Raw genomic sequence first — 16,660 nt, 5'->3', positions numbered from 1 at the left:
ATGCACTTGCTGCAGAGAGTCAAGGACTGCAGCCTTCAGTATGGACTGAGGCTCAATGTCAAGAAGACAACGATTCTCACCACTGGACCAATTGGTAGCATCAGGATGCATGGTGAAGAGATTGAGATTGTTCACAGCTTCAGTTTGCTCGGCTCCACAGTCAACACTCTTGGCACCAGCAGCCAGGAAATAAAAAAAACATATCGCTATGGGAAAGTCTACTGTTAGGGACCTCTCTAAAGTACTCAAGAGCAACGGTGTCTCTCTGGAGACTAAGGTGCACCTGACACAGGCCATGGTCTTTGCAATCAGGGAGTTCTGCATCAGGGAGTTGGACAATGACTAGGGAGGATAGAAGGGGAATTGATGCCTTTGAGCTGTGGTGCTGGAGAAGAGTATTGAATGTACTCTGGACTGCCAAGAAAACAAACAGAGTCAGCCAAGAGAGGGTTAAACCAGACTACTCCTTGGAGGCAAGGATTCTGGGGCTTCAGCTGACATACTTTGGATATGTTGTAAGGAGAAACAGGTCCTTGGAGAGGGACATCATGCTTGGGAATGTGGAGGGACAGAGAAGGAGAGGAATACCCTCTATGAGGTGGGCTGATTCAGTGACTGGGGTAAGTTATTAAGTACAACTGTCATGTACAGCTTCTTTTCCTGTAAGGTCCTGAGAAAAGTCCTTGTTCTTAAACTTCCACTCCAGGATTGACTTCTTGTGGGTTATTACGGCTTATCTTCCATTTGCAGCCTGTTGCTGATGCAAGAGGATGGCTTCCCAGGAGAGAGGGATGTGTCCTCCAGGACCAGTGCATGATTTTTGTTTCTTGGCCCAAGGGCCCAAAACTATTTTCCTGGGAATGGCATCCTTGGGGATCCCTAATGGAGAACCCATACTTGGACCAAGAAGCAGTCGTCAGAACAGAACAAGGAAAAAATACATGGTTCAAAATCAAGGGTAGGGAGGAAAATGTGCTAAAATGAATAAATGTAATCCAAATTTCTGTAAATTTTCATTATAATCACAATAAGGAAAAAAGAATTATTCTTATAAGTGGACCAGTTGGCAATACTGGTGGTAGATTGAGAAGGGATTGAATTAACAATTTCAGATTGCTCAGTTCTACAATTAACATGCTTTGCACGAGCAGTCAGAAAATCAAAAGATTAATTGCATTAAGAAAGTCTACTCTCAAGGACCTGTCCAAAGAGCTAAAGAGCAAGGATATCATTCTGCAGACTAAGGTACACATGACTGAGTGCTTAACATTCACAGTTACTTGCTATGCATTAGAGAACTGTCAGGTCACCTTTTTTTTTAATAGTAATTTTTTGTCTATTAATGATTTTTAAATATAACATATATATTTTTTACAGCATATTATTTCCATTTAATTTTTTTCCATTCATTCATTGTTGCATATTTTCTTCCCTGCCCACCCCTCCCTGCCAGTTTGTCTTTTTCTTTGAAGAAAAAAAAATCTCTCATTGTTATACAATTCCTCCTCCCTCATCATGGTCATCTTTTTTATTTTTTTAAAATGGCAATAAATATGGATCTCTTCCAATCAGTAGTTGTCCAAGTAGTTGTCCTTCAGATTTCTTCGCACAATTTGGTGAAAACATGCAGAGCAGCATCTGTTTGCTGAAATATGTCAATTGTTATTCCATCTGTTCCTGGGGCTTTATTTTTTGCCAGGTCATTCAGAGCAGCCTGAAATTTCTCCTTCATCACCATTGCCTCTTGATCACATATTGTTTCTTGAAATATTTCTGTGTTAGCCAATTCTTTTTGGTACAATGACTCCGTATACTCCTTTCATTTTCTTTTAATGCTTTCTGAATCATTCAACATTCTGCCCATAACAACCTTAAGCATTGCAACTCACAAACTTTGCAATTTTATTGCAAATCAAGAACTTGAATTTATACTTTACTTTTTTTCAGCTTATGAAATGCTGAGCAAGTTTGACCCTTTAGATTTTCTGACTCTAGTTCCTTACATATTTCATTATAATATTTTGCCTTGTCTTCCCTAGCAGCCGTTTGACATCTTCTATTCAGCTCCTTAATTTCTTGATTTCTTCCCTTTGCTTTGGCTTCTTGGCATTCTAATGTACTATTTAGAGTCTCTTCTGACATCAATTTTGGTCTTTTATTCTTCTTCCTTCTTGTAAGAACATATTAACAATTTGTATGTGGAATGTGAGAAGCATGAATGTTGGAAAACTGGACATTGTAAAGAAAGAAATGGAACACATAAATATTGACATACTGAGTATTAACAAAATGAGATGGATTGGCATAGGACATTTTGAATCCCACAATCATATGATCTATTATGCTTGAAATGAAAAGGTGAGAAAAACTGGGTCATATTCATAATTTAAGAGGCCATTTCTAAATCCATCTTGAAATACAATATTGTGAGTGACAGAATAATATCCATATGCGTACAAGGAAGACCTGTTAATACCATTATCATTCAAATTAACGCACCTACAACCATTACTGAATAGGAGGAAATAGATGATTTCTATCAATGGCTGCAGTCAGAAATCGATCAAACATGTAACCAAGATGCATTAATAATAATAATAATAATAATAATAATAATAAACAAATGCAAAATTTCAGAACCAGGAAGAAGAATAAGTAGTCAGAAAATATGGACTTGGTGACAGAAATGAAGCTGGGTATAGAATGATAACACTCTGTACAATCAATGATTTATTCATAGCAAATACCTTTTATAAGAAACATAACACAGGTTGTATACATGGATTTCACCTCTGTGGATGCACAGGAATCAGATTAATTACATCTGTGAAAGGAACCATTGGAGATGTTTAATATCATCAGTAAAAACTAGGCCAGGTGCTAATTAAATTCAATCTATATAACAAGCAAATTTTTAGAGAAGTTCAGCTATATGAAGAATAACGTGTTATTAGGTGTCTAGGAAGAGTTATTAAAAATTGTTATGATGACACAACCTTGTTTGTAGAGAGTAAGGGATACTTGAAGCACTTACTGAAGATCAATGTATGTAGCCTTCAATACTAACATTCAAAGAAAAGCAACATTCTTCAACATAAAAACAACAACTAAAGTCCCCACCACTGTACTATTAGGCAGCATCATTATTGATGTAGAAAAAAATTGATTTGCCTATGATTTCATTTGACTTTTACTCACAATCAACAGCTATGGTAGTAGAAGTCAAGTTAGCAAAATATGGGTTGCAATTGGAAATTCTGCTCTCAAGGTCATCCTCAAAGTTCTAAAGTGTACAAATGTCAGTTAAAAGAGTAATGTACCAAGGGAGAGGGGAGGATAGAAATAGAGGGATGAGGAGGGGGGGAGAGTATTAATCATAGAATTGAACAATTCTATAGGTGGGTGAGGTGAAGGAAATGGGAAGGATCTTTTATGAAAAACAATGTATTCAAACTTTATAAATAAATCAGAATAAAAGGGAAAAAAAGAGTAATGTGCACCAGATACAATCTGTGATGTTTTATTTCCTATATAACTGAAATTGAGCATTAAATAAGGATGACAGGAAAAGCACCAATGCCTTCAAATTGTGGTGTTGGAGAAGAGCACTGAATATCCCAGAAACTACCAAGAGAATGAGCAAGTCTATCCTGAAGGAAGTGCAATCATGTTGCTCTTTGGAGACAAGAATGATGGAACTCTGTTTCATAGACTTCGGGCATGTTGTAAGAAGAAGCTAGTACTTGAAAAAAAATCACAGTATGGAATGAGGGACAGACAAAAGAGAGAAACTCACAATAAGATAGATTTACACAGTGATGGTAATGATGGACTCAACCATATCAGAAATTGTGACAACGGCACAGTGTAGGACAAGGTTTAGATCTGCTATTGAAAGGATCACTATGAATGATAGTAGATGCAACTGTACATAACAACAACAATATTAAAAGTTTCACTTATGATCAAAACAAAAATAAATAGCCCAATGATGAACAGATATAATGCTCATAATATAATTTTAAAAAGAATGATAGATTCAGTTTATATTACCTTTACCAGTCAATTTGTAAAAAATCAGTAAAGATTATTATAGAGAAAAAACTCTATTCAGCTTACTTTCATGCTATGAAAAGGACAAAAATGACAAGTAACAAATTATTAAAATTGCTAGTGAAAAATCACGATATGTTGTTTACTTCATTGTCTTGCCATATTTGGAAAACAATTTAAAATAATCTGTAAACTAAACACATGCACACCTATGTTTAGAGCAGCTTGGTTCACAATAGCAAGGAGTTGGAAACAACTTAAGTGCCCAGCAAAAAACAAATGGGTAGAGAAGCTATGGTATAAGGGAATGCTGCACTGAAAAACAAGGAACTCGTGCAATATTATTCAAAATTGTTGACTCTGGAGAACATTATGCTGAGTGAAATATCCCAGTCACAAAAGGACAAATATTGCACAGTGCCACTGTTGTAGAACGGGACTGACCTTGGGGTTGGGGAGAGAGTGAGTAGGATGGGTTCAATAATTTATGTTGCACTGAAACAGAGGAGGGAGAAAACTGTTTAAAAGAGATATGTGATTAGCATTTCTGTCATGTCAGGAGTCTAGAGCGATGGCTACATGGTGGAGTGGACCCGAGGGAGGGTTTGTAAAACGATGAAAGAATTTTTCTTTTACTTTTCCAAAAGGGTAGTGTTCTGGGGGGGAGACTTGTTAGGGGACAAATGTGCAACAATGAATGAATGGAAATCTAAAGCCTCTGAAATTTTTACTGAAATTAATAACAAATTTAAATTTAAAAAATTAAGTTAGAGTAAGAATGGCAATGGATTTATAACTGCTCATGTTAATAACACTATATCGTGGCATGGAGGAGGAATAGTGGAACTGTATCCACATTTGTAATATTCTTCTTCCCAAAGCCATTTATGGAAAATAGAAACTGCATTGGAACATGTATCTCTGGATTGAAAATGATCATATTGTTAATATTTCTAGCCTTAAGCTTAAAATATTATAATGTTCAAAATTATTTGTTTTATATTTGTTTAAATTTCCCCCTCTTCTAACAACTGGGATCTAGAGGGAAGAGAAAAGACCAGATAATGGCCAAAATTACTGGGACAGCTATTGCTGCCAGTTTAGGGCTTGTGTCACTAAAAGGAAGTCTTACTCATAAACAGTACCACCCAAAGGTAATAAAGGAGGTCAGAATTGCTTTCACTGTGGAAAGCTGAGCCACTTCAGTAGACAGTGTCACAGACGAGAGCCACAGATAGGCAAGGGAGTAGAGAGGAAGTTTCCACTCACTTGCTTTAAGTGTGGATTTGAAGGACACATGACCAAGGGTGGCCCACATCAGGTCCTCATTGCTGACAGGACTGACAGGCCCCAGCTCCCAGCTGAAAACAAAGGAGGACACTTCAATGATTTAGATCCTCCCAGAAGAGCTGTGGGAGAGCATTAACATTACTGGTAAGTATATTCATTTTCTCCTGGACACAAGAGCCTACTCTTTGGTCCTAAAAGCCTTCTGAGGTCCCAACTTTTCTCACTATTTCTTAGTTGTTGGGATTGATGGGAAACCCCATAAGCAGTTCCTTACTTCACCTCTGCCTTGCTTGTTGACTTCTGAGATGTAAAACAACCCAGTTGTAGATGGAATTTGCTCCAGGACTTAAGAACAATAAATGACATAGTTGAGCCTCTACATCTTGTGGTTCCTAACCTTTATACTATAATAGACAAAGTGCTAGTCAATAGGCCTTTTATTGTAAGAAATTCCTTCCCTCTGTAACTTGATTTATGACGCTATTAGAGACTCTACTTGGAATATTATTGCTTTTTAATTTTTGACTCATGTACTTTTAACTTCTTAGTTAAATTTGTGTCTTCTAGGCTGCAACACTTCCATGATACATCCTCAGGGATATGAACTTGCACATCTAAGCACTACTGATAACAGTGCATCTAAATTCCTAAATCAATCCCCACAATAGTCTACGTGCTTCCTATTACCAAAGGGGCCCTTTAGAGTAATGAGAGAAGATCTTCACCCTGAAACCTACAGCGTCCCTTTTCAGCAGAAAGTAGCTAAGAGAATACGCCGTCCCCCTTTCCTTATGAATCAAGATGAAGTCTCTCTCAGGGAGGAGTGATAGGGAATGACAAAGGACACACTGACAAAGGAGGTTAATCAGAACTGGCTTTGACAAGCACTGTGGCAATTAGACAATTAAAACAGACTTTCAAGTGAAAAATAAAGAAGAATGAACTGGGGAGGAGGGTAGAGAAAATCGTGCGACAATGAATGAATGGAAACCCAAAATCTCTGTAAGTGTTCATTAAAACTAATAAAATTTAATTAAAAAACAAAAAAAACACAATAACTTGTATATATATGAAGTTTATATAATTTTGTTATTTAAAATAAGACCTTATAACCTTTATTTAATATCTTTTGTAACTTTCAAACTTTAGAGCTTTCAGTTATATGTGTCTACCTCCACACTCATCTTTCATGAATTCAAATATAATGTCCTTACATATTCAAATTCCTGATGGTAACATTTAATTTTAATTTTAGTATTTTAATTATCTTTTTTAAATTACCAGAGTTTTAGCAGTAACTCAGAGAATAGAGTTTAGCATTACTCTTCGCTGAACATCTCTACTTACTGTCTGAAAGACTTCAGGTTAAGTTCAGTTCAGTGCTCAGATTTATGACTCTTTGGTTCTTTGACTCTGATTTCCAAGTTGGGACATGAGAATTACTTAATTTCAGTTAAGACTTAAATAGATGATGAAGTCATACAGTTTTTGTTTATTCTAAGTATATTTACTTATTCTATAATTAGTATGGGCATATTGTGATTAAGAAGTTACACTACCAGCCCAAAGACAGGTGGTCCAAATCCACTAGATAATCCTTGGAAAAAGCTGGAAAGTCTCTTCCCGTGAAATTTACAGTCTCTGTAAGACAGCTGGAGGGTCAGCTATTCTGACTGCTCAGTATATACTAGCAATGAGATCTTAAAAATATTTCCTAACAAAACAATTTTTCAGCTAACTTCCAAGTACAGAAAATGATGTTGTTGTTATGTGCCCTCGAATCACTTTTAACTCATAGCGACTGTTTGTACAACAGCCCTAAACCCTGCTCTGCACTGTCTCTGACCCACCTACCCTCATTACCCCAATCACTGAATTAATCATCTTATCGAGGATCTTCTACCCCTGCGTTGTCTCTCCACCCTCCCAAGTATGATGTCTCTCTCCCAGGACTATTCCCTCCTTGTAACATGTCCAAAGTAAAGTTGATATAAACAATAGAAATTAGCTCACAGAATCATCTTTAAGATCTTTAACTTAAAGAGAAAACTTGACAAAATTTTACGTTGTTGTTGTTGATTGCCTTTGAATTGAGCACACCTCATAGCAAAGATATGAACAAAAGCTCTGAAGCGTTTCTATAACTATCGATATTTATCAAGGTTCATAGTTTCCAAAAACATATTGTTAGGAAGTGGATGCCACTCCTGCTTTCAAATCTTTTATGTTACAGATAGCAAAGTATTTATTTCAAAAAGAAAAATACATACAATGCAGAAGTCATTTTCTTTGACAAAGATGCCTTTGAACAGTGAGAATGCAGTAAGAAAGAAATACACAAAAATTTCAAACACCTCAGAAAAAAGAAAACATGTACCCCCTTAGTCAGAGTGGTTGTACAGCTGGAGAAAATCATACACCCAAACTAAGTGTAAATATAAAATACAGTATTAGGATTGCAGATACTCATTAACAATCTATTTGGTCAAACTTCATCTTAGATTCTTTAGGTATATTGTTAGCATTTCTTGGAGAAGGACACCATGCTTGGAAGATGAAGGGTCTGCTTTAGAGAGGAATTTACAAGAGAGACTGCAGAATGACTGCAGAAATGGGTTCAAGTGCATCAGAGATGATAAGAATGACAGAGGGAAAAGTGAGATTCAGATCTGTTGTATGCAATGTATAAAGTCACTAAGACTCATTTCAGCTCTGGTGGCCTAGTGGCAAGAAGCTGTGTTGCAATCCTGAAGGCACACAGTTCAAATTCACCAGATACTCCACGGGGGGCATTGACTGCCTCTGAAAACTTGCTGGAGGGTCAGCTATGGGTCAGTTCTGACTCTATGGTACACAACAACAACATGACTCTTATACGAGTCAAAGGTGCATACCAACAACATTTAACTTGCAGATGCAGCCTTGGAAATACTCACCAGCTTCTGCCAAGAAATAGGAATCTAGCTATCTAGCTACCTGCTATATTGACTGGGATATATCCATATTTATATCCATTTCCAAAAAATGTTGATATCTACATTTCAAGAAAAAGAATGTAGAAATTATTGAACAGTGTCACTTATATCTTATGGAAACAAATTATTGATGGAAATTATCCAAAAATGGTTAAAACAGTACATTGATTGAAAATTACCATAAGTTCAAGTTGAGTTTACAATATGTTCTAACATCGGAGATATCATAGGTAATTTCAGATGGATCTTAGCTGAAAGTATAGAATGCCAAAAGAATGTCTATCTGTGGTTTATTGACCATGCAAAGGCGTTTTCCTATGTGGGCCATAACAAACTGTGGCTGACATTACTGTTTTGTATCAGAGAGTCAGAGCCAACCCATAGCTGACCCTTTGGGAAGTATTTAGAGGCAGTCAGTCTCATTGGAGAAGATTGTACATGCTTCTCCTATGGAGCAGCTAGTGGCCCCTAATTGTGTACCTTTGGGATTTCAGTGTAGCTTCTTGCAGTTAGGCCACCAAAGTTCCCTTAGCTAACATAAGATGGGAATTCCAGAACACATAATTATGCTCATATTAATCCTATAACTAGATCAAGATTCTGTTATTGAAACAGAGTTAGAAAACCCTGTATGGTTTAAAATCAAGTAAAAATGAGCATCAGGGTTATATCCTTTCTTCATATATATTCAGCATTAATGCTAAACAAATCATTTGAGAAGCTAAATATTATAATGAAGAATGTGGTATAAGGACCAAAGGAAAACTCATAAACATCTGCCCTATGTAGACTATACAATCTTGCTTGCTGAAAGCAAGAATAACTTGAAACACTTGCTAAAGATTATCAAAGACTACACCTTCAATATAGATTACATCTCAACCCTAAGAAGACAAAAATTCTTACCACTGAACCATTGGCAACATAGTGATAAATGGAGAAATGATTTAAATTGTCATTGATTTAATCCTGAGTCCACAATTAATACCTTTGGAACCAGCAGTCAAGAAATCAAAAAGTTTATTGTATTGAGAAAATCTTAAGTACCTGTCCAAAGTACTAAAGATCAATGATGGCAATTTAAAGACTAAGGTGTACCTGATTCAGACAATCATTATCTGTGCATAGGAGAGCTGGTCAATAAATGACAGAGACATTGTTGTGATATTGGAGAAAGTTACTGAATATCCCTTGGACTGCAAAAAAATACGCAAAACTAAACAAACAAAACCCAAATATGTCTCATTGAAAGAGCGAGCAGAGTGATTTTTAGAGGCAAGAATGATGAAACTACATCTCACACACTTTGGACAGGTTGTTAGGCGGGGTTATTCCTTGGAAAGAAATATCCTGCTTGGAAAGGTGAGTGGCTGGTGAAAGAGAGGAAGACCCTTAATGAGAAGGATTGACACAGTGACTGCAGCAACAGGCTCTGAGATGATGAGGATGGCACAGGATAGGACAGGGTTCAGATTTGTTGTTCTTAGGGTCATTATAAGTCAAATTCAATTTGATAACCTCATCAACAATAACAACAACAATTTGCAGAAGACATAACTTTCCCTCCTAAAAGTAAACGGAATGAAGTACTTACCAAAAAAAAAAAACTAATGACTATAGTTTTCGTTGTGGGTTATATCGCAACATAAAGAGAAAAAAAAACAACCTTCAAAATGGAACAATTTTGAAGCAACACCATGATAAATTGAGAAAATATTGCAGTTGATAAAGATTTTGTTTTTCTTGGATCCATAATCAACACTCATGGTAACAGCAGTCAAGAAATCAAAAGATGTGTTGCCCTAGGGGAAAAGATCAAGAATTTTTTTCAGGTTCTAAAGAGCAAAAATGTTACTGTAAAGACTGAGATACATGCGACCCAAGTCATGGTCTTTTTAATCCTCTCACATATATGCAGTATTTGGAAAATTGGAGGCAGATCAAAGTAGAATTGATGACTTTGAATTATGGTGCTGGTGAAGAATACTGAATAAACCATATTCTTGTGGAAGAAAAACCAAGTATATGTTGGATAAAATACAGTCAGAATACTCTTTAGAAGTAATAAAGATGGAACTTTGTCATACATAATTTGTCATACATAATTTGGACATGCAGTCTCTGGACAAGTAAAGTATGCCTTTGTGAGGGTTATTAAAAAAATAAATAAAATGGAGTATAATAACAGGATCAGAGTCAGGGCAGCAAAGCGGAAGCCCCATCCATGGCTGCAGTCTGGAAGAAACTGGTGATTGTAGGGGACAGCACTTGTGGGAAGACCTGCCTCCTCATCGCCTTCAGCAAAGATCAGTTTTCAGAGGTCTATGTCCCAACCCTCTTTGAAAACTACATTGCTGACATTGATGTCGACTGCAAGCAGGTGGAGCTGGCTCTCTGGGACACAGCAGAGCAGGAAGACTATGATCATCTGCGGCCTCTCTCCTACCCAGACACTGATGTCATCCTCATGTGCTTCTCCATCAACAGCCCTAACAGCCTAGAAAACATTCCTGAGAAGCACACATCAGAGGTGAAGCACTTCTGTGCCAAGGTACCTATCATTCTAGTGGGGAGCAAGGAGGACCTGCGGCAGGATGAGCACATCAGGCGAGAGCTGGCCAAGATAAAGCAGGAGTCTGTTCAGGCTGAGGAAAGCCAGAATATGGTGAATCACGTCAGTTTCTTTGGCTACCTCGAGTGCTCAGCCAAGACTGAAGATGGAATCTGGGAAGTATTTTAGACAGCCACTCGTGCAGGCCTCCAGGTCTGCAAGAACAAATGCCAAAATGAGTGTCCCATCGTCTGCAACCCCTTCAGATTCCCTCTACCTGCTTCCCTTCCAGGAGTGTAGACACTTCTGCTCCAGCTCTATCTACCCTCCTAGGCAGCAGCTGTATCTCCAGAGCTCATCCCTCCAATCCCTCCTAGGACTGAAGGTGCCCTCTTTTAGTTCCCTCAGCGAAGGACTACACTGAGTGTCTCCAGCTCTAGTGGTGGTGGTGGGTCCTTCCCAGCCCCTGGGAACCTCTGCTGTGTTCTGCCCTTCCAGAGTCCCTGCAGCTGTGGGGGTGAGGCATTGAGGATCTGTCATACAACAGCACTTTATAAACTTCCTCCTCATAGGAGAGTGTCAGGGACAGGGGACTTTGAGGATGTGACCAGAGTCCCAGCTCTAGATTTTCTTGTTTTGAGCAGAGGCCTTTTGTTGGACTGTACTCTCTGGAGGGGCGTGAATAAAGGTCATAAGCTCCAACAACGACAACAAAATAATAGGATCAAACATAGCAATGAATGTGAGACTGACAGAGGCTCAAGCAAGATTTTAATCCGGTGTACACAAAGTCACCATTGCGTCTAAATTGAATAAATACCATCTAACAGCAATATAACCCAAAGTTGTTTTTCTGGAAAATAAACCTTTTGACAAAAATCTTAAGAGAACTTGACTTACATCCTCTAAAGTTGGGGGAAATGAACATACAGATTAGTGAGTATATAATATATGGACAATTGTTGTTACGGAAAATTTGATAAAGCCATCATACACATTAGGCTGAAAGGAATTCTATATTCTCCTTTTGCTTCCATAGTAAGAGCAAATGAGTTCTTTCCACAAAAGAATTTAACAATCTGAGGTTGTATGATATAACATTACAAACAAAATATGATCATGAAGAATGCTGTGGGTCTAATTTTTTTCCTCAAAGATGTATTGACATTTTCAGTTAGTAACTATGACTTAATACTGTTTTTCTTTGGAGATGCTCTTTGATTAAATGAACAATGCCATACCCAAACACTGTCCTTTTTATCTTTAGTATTTCTCCTCACTAAATTTACACCTCAATTTTGTCATAAGAAAAATTAATAAATACAAATTATAACTCTAATTTCAATTTAATATTATTTGAAATCCCTACCAAGTAATTAAAATAATGCCGATCTTCTCAAAAAGTACAGAAGTCAGAGAAACCATAACAATTCAGAGCAAACAAAGGAGACATGACTCATGATGTAAAATGTACTGTTATGTCAGAACTGACCCATAAGTGATCTGCTAGTGGGTTTTCAAAGACAACCCAGTACATTTCACAGAAGGAGATTGCACATCTTTCTCCTGCAGAGCAGCTGGTGGATTTGAACCATGCTTCTTTGGATTGGCAGGACAATTCTTTACCAATAAACTACAAAGAGTACCAAATTACTGAAGAGCAACAATGCCAGTTTGAAGACTAACATGCAACTGAGTCAGGCCATGGTTTTTTCGAACATATCTGGGGAGTTGAGAGCTACGCGATGAATGAGGATGACAGAACATACATTGATGTCTTCGATTTGTGGTTTTGGAGAAGAGTACTGAGTATCTCAAGGACTTCTGAAAGAACAAACAGGTCTTGGAAAGAGTGCAGCCAGACTGCTTCTAGGATCAAAGACAGCAAAGCTTTGCCTCGCGTTTTGGAAGTTGAAGTGTCAGCAAAAGAGAGGAAGACTCTCAAAAGAGGTAGATTAAAAGAATGTCTGCAGCAATGAGCCAAAGTGTGTCAGGATGATAAGGATGGCATAGACTAGGACAGTGCTCAGATCCATGTTTTATAGAGTTGTTATGAGTCATACCCAACTCATTGACAAGTAACAACAAACCATGAATGCTTCTTTGACTACTAAATGTCATAAGAAAGCCTTGAGAGCATTCTGGAATAGAGAAAGTATATTAGGTAAAAACAGGAGGAAATTTGAATAAATATGGCTTTTCATTCATAAATTAACTAGAAGTTGTCAATATTCCTCCACTAATTTGATAAGTTCACTCTATCAATGTAGCATATTGATTTTAGATGGACTAGGTTATGAAACATTCTACTTAATTTTTTCTTCATATTAAAAAATTAAAATTTGAAGAACATATTTTTAAACAAAAAGAAAACACATTCCTATCTGCGTTGCAAATTTCATTTTGCAGTACCTTACTGAAGCATAAAAAACTATCTTTTTCATGAAGGTTATTCAAATCTTAGCAGTAGTATATAAAGCATCATTCCTTTTCTTCTTAGGCTATGAATGTTTCAAGTATTGCAATCTCATAAAATATTTAGTCAAACAATCAAGATCTGATTTTGAATAGTCTAAAAACTTGTTTGGGGTACAAAAAGAAAAGCACTATACCAATAGCTAAGTACTTAAAACATGCGTATTTAGTTTTCTCTTCCTTTCCACTTAGATATAAAATTTTCAAATTGTAACTTGGAAAATGAGACTCACTTTCAATTATATTTAATCATCCAGTTTAGATCCAATTTACGTATTTCTTTATTTTTTACTCAAACCTGATACTTAGTTCATAATTTTGCAATATATTCTCAAAATATTTTCATTTTTTCCACGTTTTTTGATTTTCTGATACAGGAATGAGGAGAAGCAAGCTTAGGTTTAGGCAAAAGGAGGTAAAGTTATCATTTGTTTATTTATATATTTGTTCATTAATGTAGTCATTTCTGCTCACATATTTTTTCCTCTAGAATATATTTGGCCTTATTAATACATAATATTGTGTGTGTGTGTGTGTGAGGGTCTGTTGTCCAGGACCATTTCAAAGTGCAAAAGAGCAATGATATCTGTCTAAAAACTAAGGTGACCCTGATTCAAGTCGTAGTATTTTCAATTGATTCCTATGCATCCAAAAGTTGAACAAGGCTAACAGAAGGAACATAGATTCCTTAGCATTATGGTGTTGACGATTAGTACAGAATAACCCATGGATTGCCAAGAGAATAAATAATTCCATCTTGAAGGGAGGGCAACCAGAGAGCTAATTAGAGGCAAGGATGATGAAACACTGTATCACATGCTCTGGGAAGGTTGCCAGGAGAAATAGTTTCTTGAAAATAGACATTATGCTAGAACAGATGCAGAGCTAGAGAAAGAGAGGATGACCTTCAACAAAATGTGTTGATACAGTGATTACAAATCAGATCAAATACATTCTAGATCATAAGAATGGGCAGGATAGAGCAAGGTTTAGATCAGTTGTTCATAGGGTTTCTTAGGAATTATAGTCAACTCAATGTCATGTAGCAATGTAAATACTTTTTAAAAGTAGTTAGCTTTGGGGGGGAATATATGGTAAGCAGTAATTTTGTTATTGTTATGAGCCATTGAATCACTTTCATCTAATAGCAACCCTATGTACAACAGCTCTGAACCCTTCTCTAGCCTGATCCAACCTTATCATCTCTGACACATCTACTTCCATTTCCCTAGTCACTGAGTCAATCCATCTCATCCAGGGTCTTCCTCCCTTGTGCGGTCCCTCAACCTTTCCAAGCATGATGTACCTCTCCAAGGACTAGTCTCTCCTTGTAACATGTCCAAAGTATGTCAGAACCCTTGCCTCCAAGGAGCAGCCCAGTTTAACCCTCTCCAGGATGAATCTTAATACTCTTCTCCAGCACCACAGCTCAAAGGCATTAATTTTCCTTCTATGATCCCTAATCCTTGTCCAGATTTCTGATGTCTAGAAAGCAATTGCAATGCCCCTGGCCTGGATCAGGAGTACCTTAGTCTCCAGACTGACATTGTTGCTATTTAGTACCCTGGAAAGGTCCCTGACAGCAGACTTTCCCAATGCAATGAATCTTTTGATTTACTGACTGTCATTACCAAGACTGTTAATTGTAGAGCTAAATAAACTAGAAATATTAACAATCTCAGTCTCTTCACTGTCTATCATGATGCTGTCAATCAGTGCAGTGGTAAGAATCTTTGTTTTCTTTATGTTAAGCTTCAATTCATATTGAAGGCTCCAGTCCTTGACCATCTGCAGGAAGTGCTTCAAGACCTCCTCAGTTTCAGCAAACAAGGTTGTGTCATCTGCATAATGCAGGTTTTTGATGGGTCTTCCTCTAATTCTGATGCCACATTCCTCCTCATAGGGCCCAGACTCCTGGATGATCTGTTCTGCATATAGATTGAAAATGTATAGAGATTTGATATGCTCTAACAGATTATATTAAATTCCTAGGCAACATATAAGTGGGCTCTGGAGGCCCAGTGGTTAGACTCTTTGCTGTAGTCTCAAAAGACATGAGGCTTAAATCCACCAACCACTCTGTGGGAGAGGTGTTCACAATTTCCTCTGAGACATATTTAATCACCTCTAAAAACCCACTGGAGGGTCAACTATGGGTCAGCTCTATCTCAATGACAGACAATAATGACATAAAGTATACAAATTATCTTACACGGGCAATAGATTCCTAACATCTAAGAAAAAATAAATCTTAATTTGGTAGGGATTCTATTTTCTACCTGTCAAGTCTCAAGAATCAGAGAGCTTGCGTTCGTTTTTTCACCTGTGTCCCTTTAGTATAAATTGCTGAGATGATGCATCAAATGATTCCAGGTATTCTCTGCATTCCTTGCTTTGTAATTTAAACTTCACATGTTATTTATCATTACATGTAATTCTAATTCTGTGTTTGCATTTTTCTTTTGAAAGATACGACTCAGGAAGGATTGGGATTAGAAACCAACCGATGACTATCTACATTTAACAGAAACAATTTATAAAGAAAAACCATGTCTTCTCAAATACATTACAATTAGCATCCCTGTGGGAAACAACTATATAAAATAGAGTCTGGTGTTAATATGTAATTTATTTTGCTTTAAGGTTTACATTAAGAGCTTATTTCCAAAGTTACTTAGAGAAGCATGTCATCTTTCTTTTTTTCTCTGAGGTTGCTTTATAAATTGACAAGGAGTTATATTCTCTTTTCATAGTTTTCAATCTTAGAATCATCTAAAATTTTTGTTCTAAATTTTCATATATTAAAGTTTATTCTTTTTTATATAAAGTTCTTTATATTTTGATCAATGCATTATGCCATGTGTTGTGTATACCACCACAATAATATAAATAGTTGTATAACCATTTAAAAAACCCTCATTCACCTATTAGAAAACTGATCTTTTTGTTGTTTTTGTTAGTTGCTGTCTAGTCAAGTATCATTCATTGTGATCTTATGAAAAAGAGACCTGATATTTTTTTCAATGACAGACACATAGATCAATGGAATAAAATTGAGAACCCAGAAATCAGCCCATATACCTATGGTCAACGGATTTTTAACAAGGAGATGAAATAAGTGGGGAAATGACAGCCTTTTTAACAAATGGTGTTGGCAAAATTCGAAAACTATCTGTAGAAAACTCAAAAAGGCCCATACCTCACTCCATACACAAAAACCAACTCAACGTGGATTAAGGACCTAGGACTAAAACCAACGACTATGAACTCCATTAGAGAAAAGTTTGGAAGAATTCTAGATGCCCTAATCCACAAC

At 36.8% G+C, this 16,660-nt stretch overlaps 1 pseudogene; it reads left to right on the top strand.

Moving 5' to 3' along the window:
- Positions 1–10,542: 10,542 nt before the first annotated feature.
- On the top strand, positions 10,543–11,169 carry LOC102873004 (annotated as a pseudogene).
- The last annotated feature ends 5,491 nt before the right edge of the window (positions 11,170–16,660 follow it).

Source organism: Elephantulus edwardii, unplaced genomic scaffold, assembly GCF_000299155.1.
Source record: "Elephantulus edwardii isolate Elephantulus edwardi_28Jun2011 unplaced genomic scaffold, EleEdw1.0 scaffold00123, whole genome shotgun sequence".
NCBI classification, from domain to species: domain Eukaryota; kingdom Metazoa; phylum Chordata; class Mammalia; order Macroscelidea; family Macroscelididae; genus Elephantulus; species Elephantulus edwardii.
This window is presented reverse-complemented; position numbering and strand designations above follow the sequence as displayed.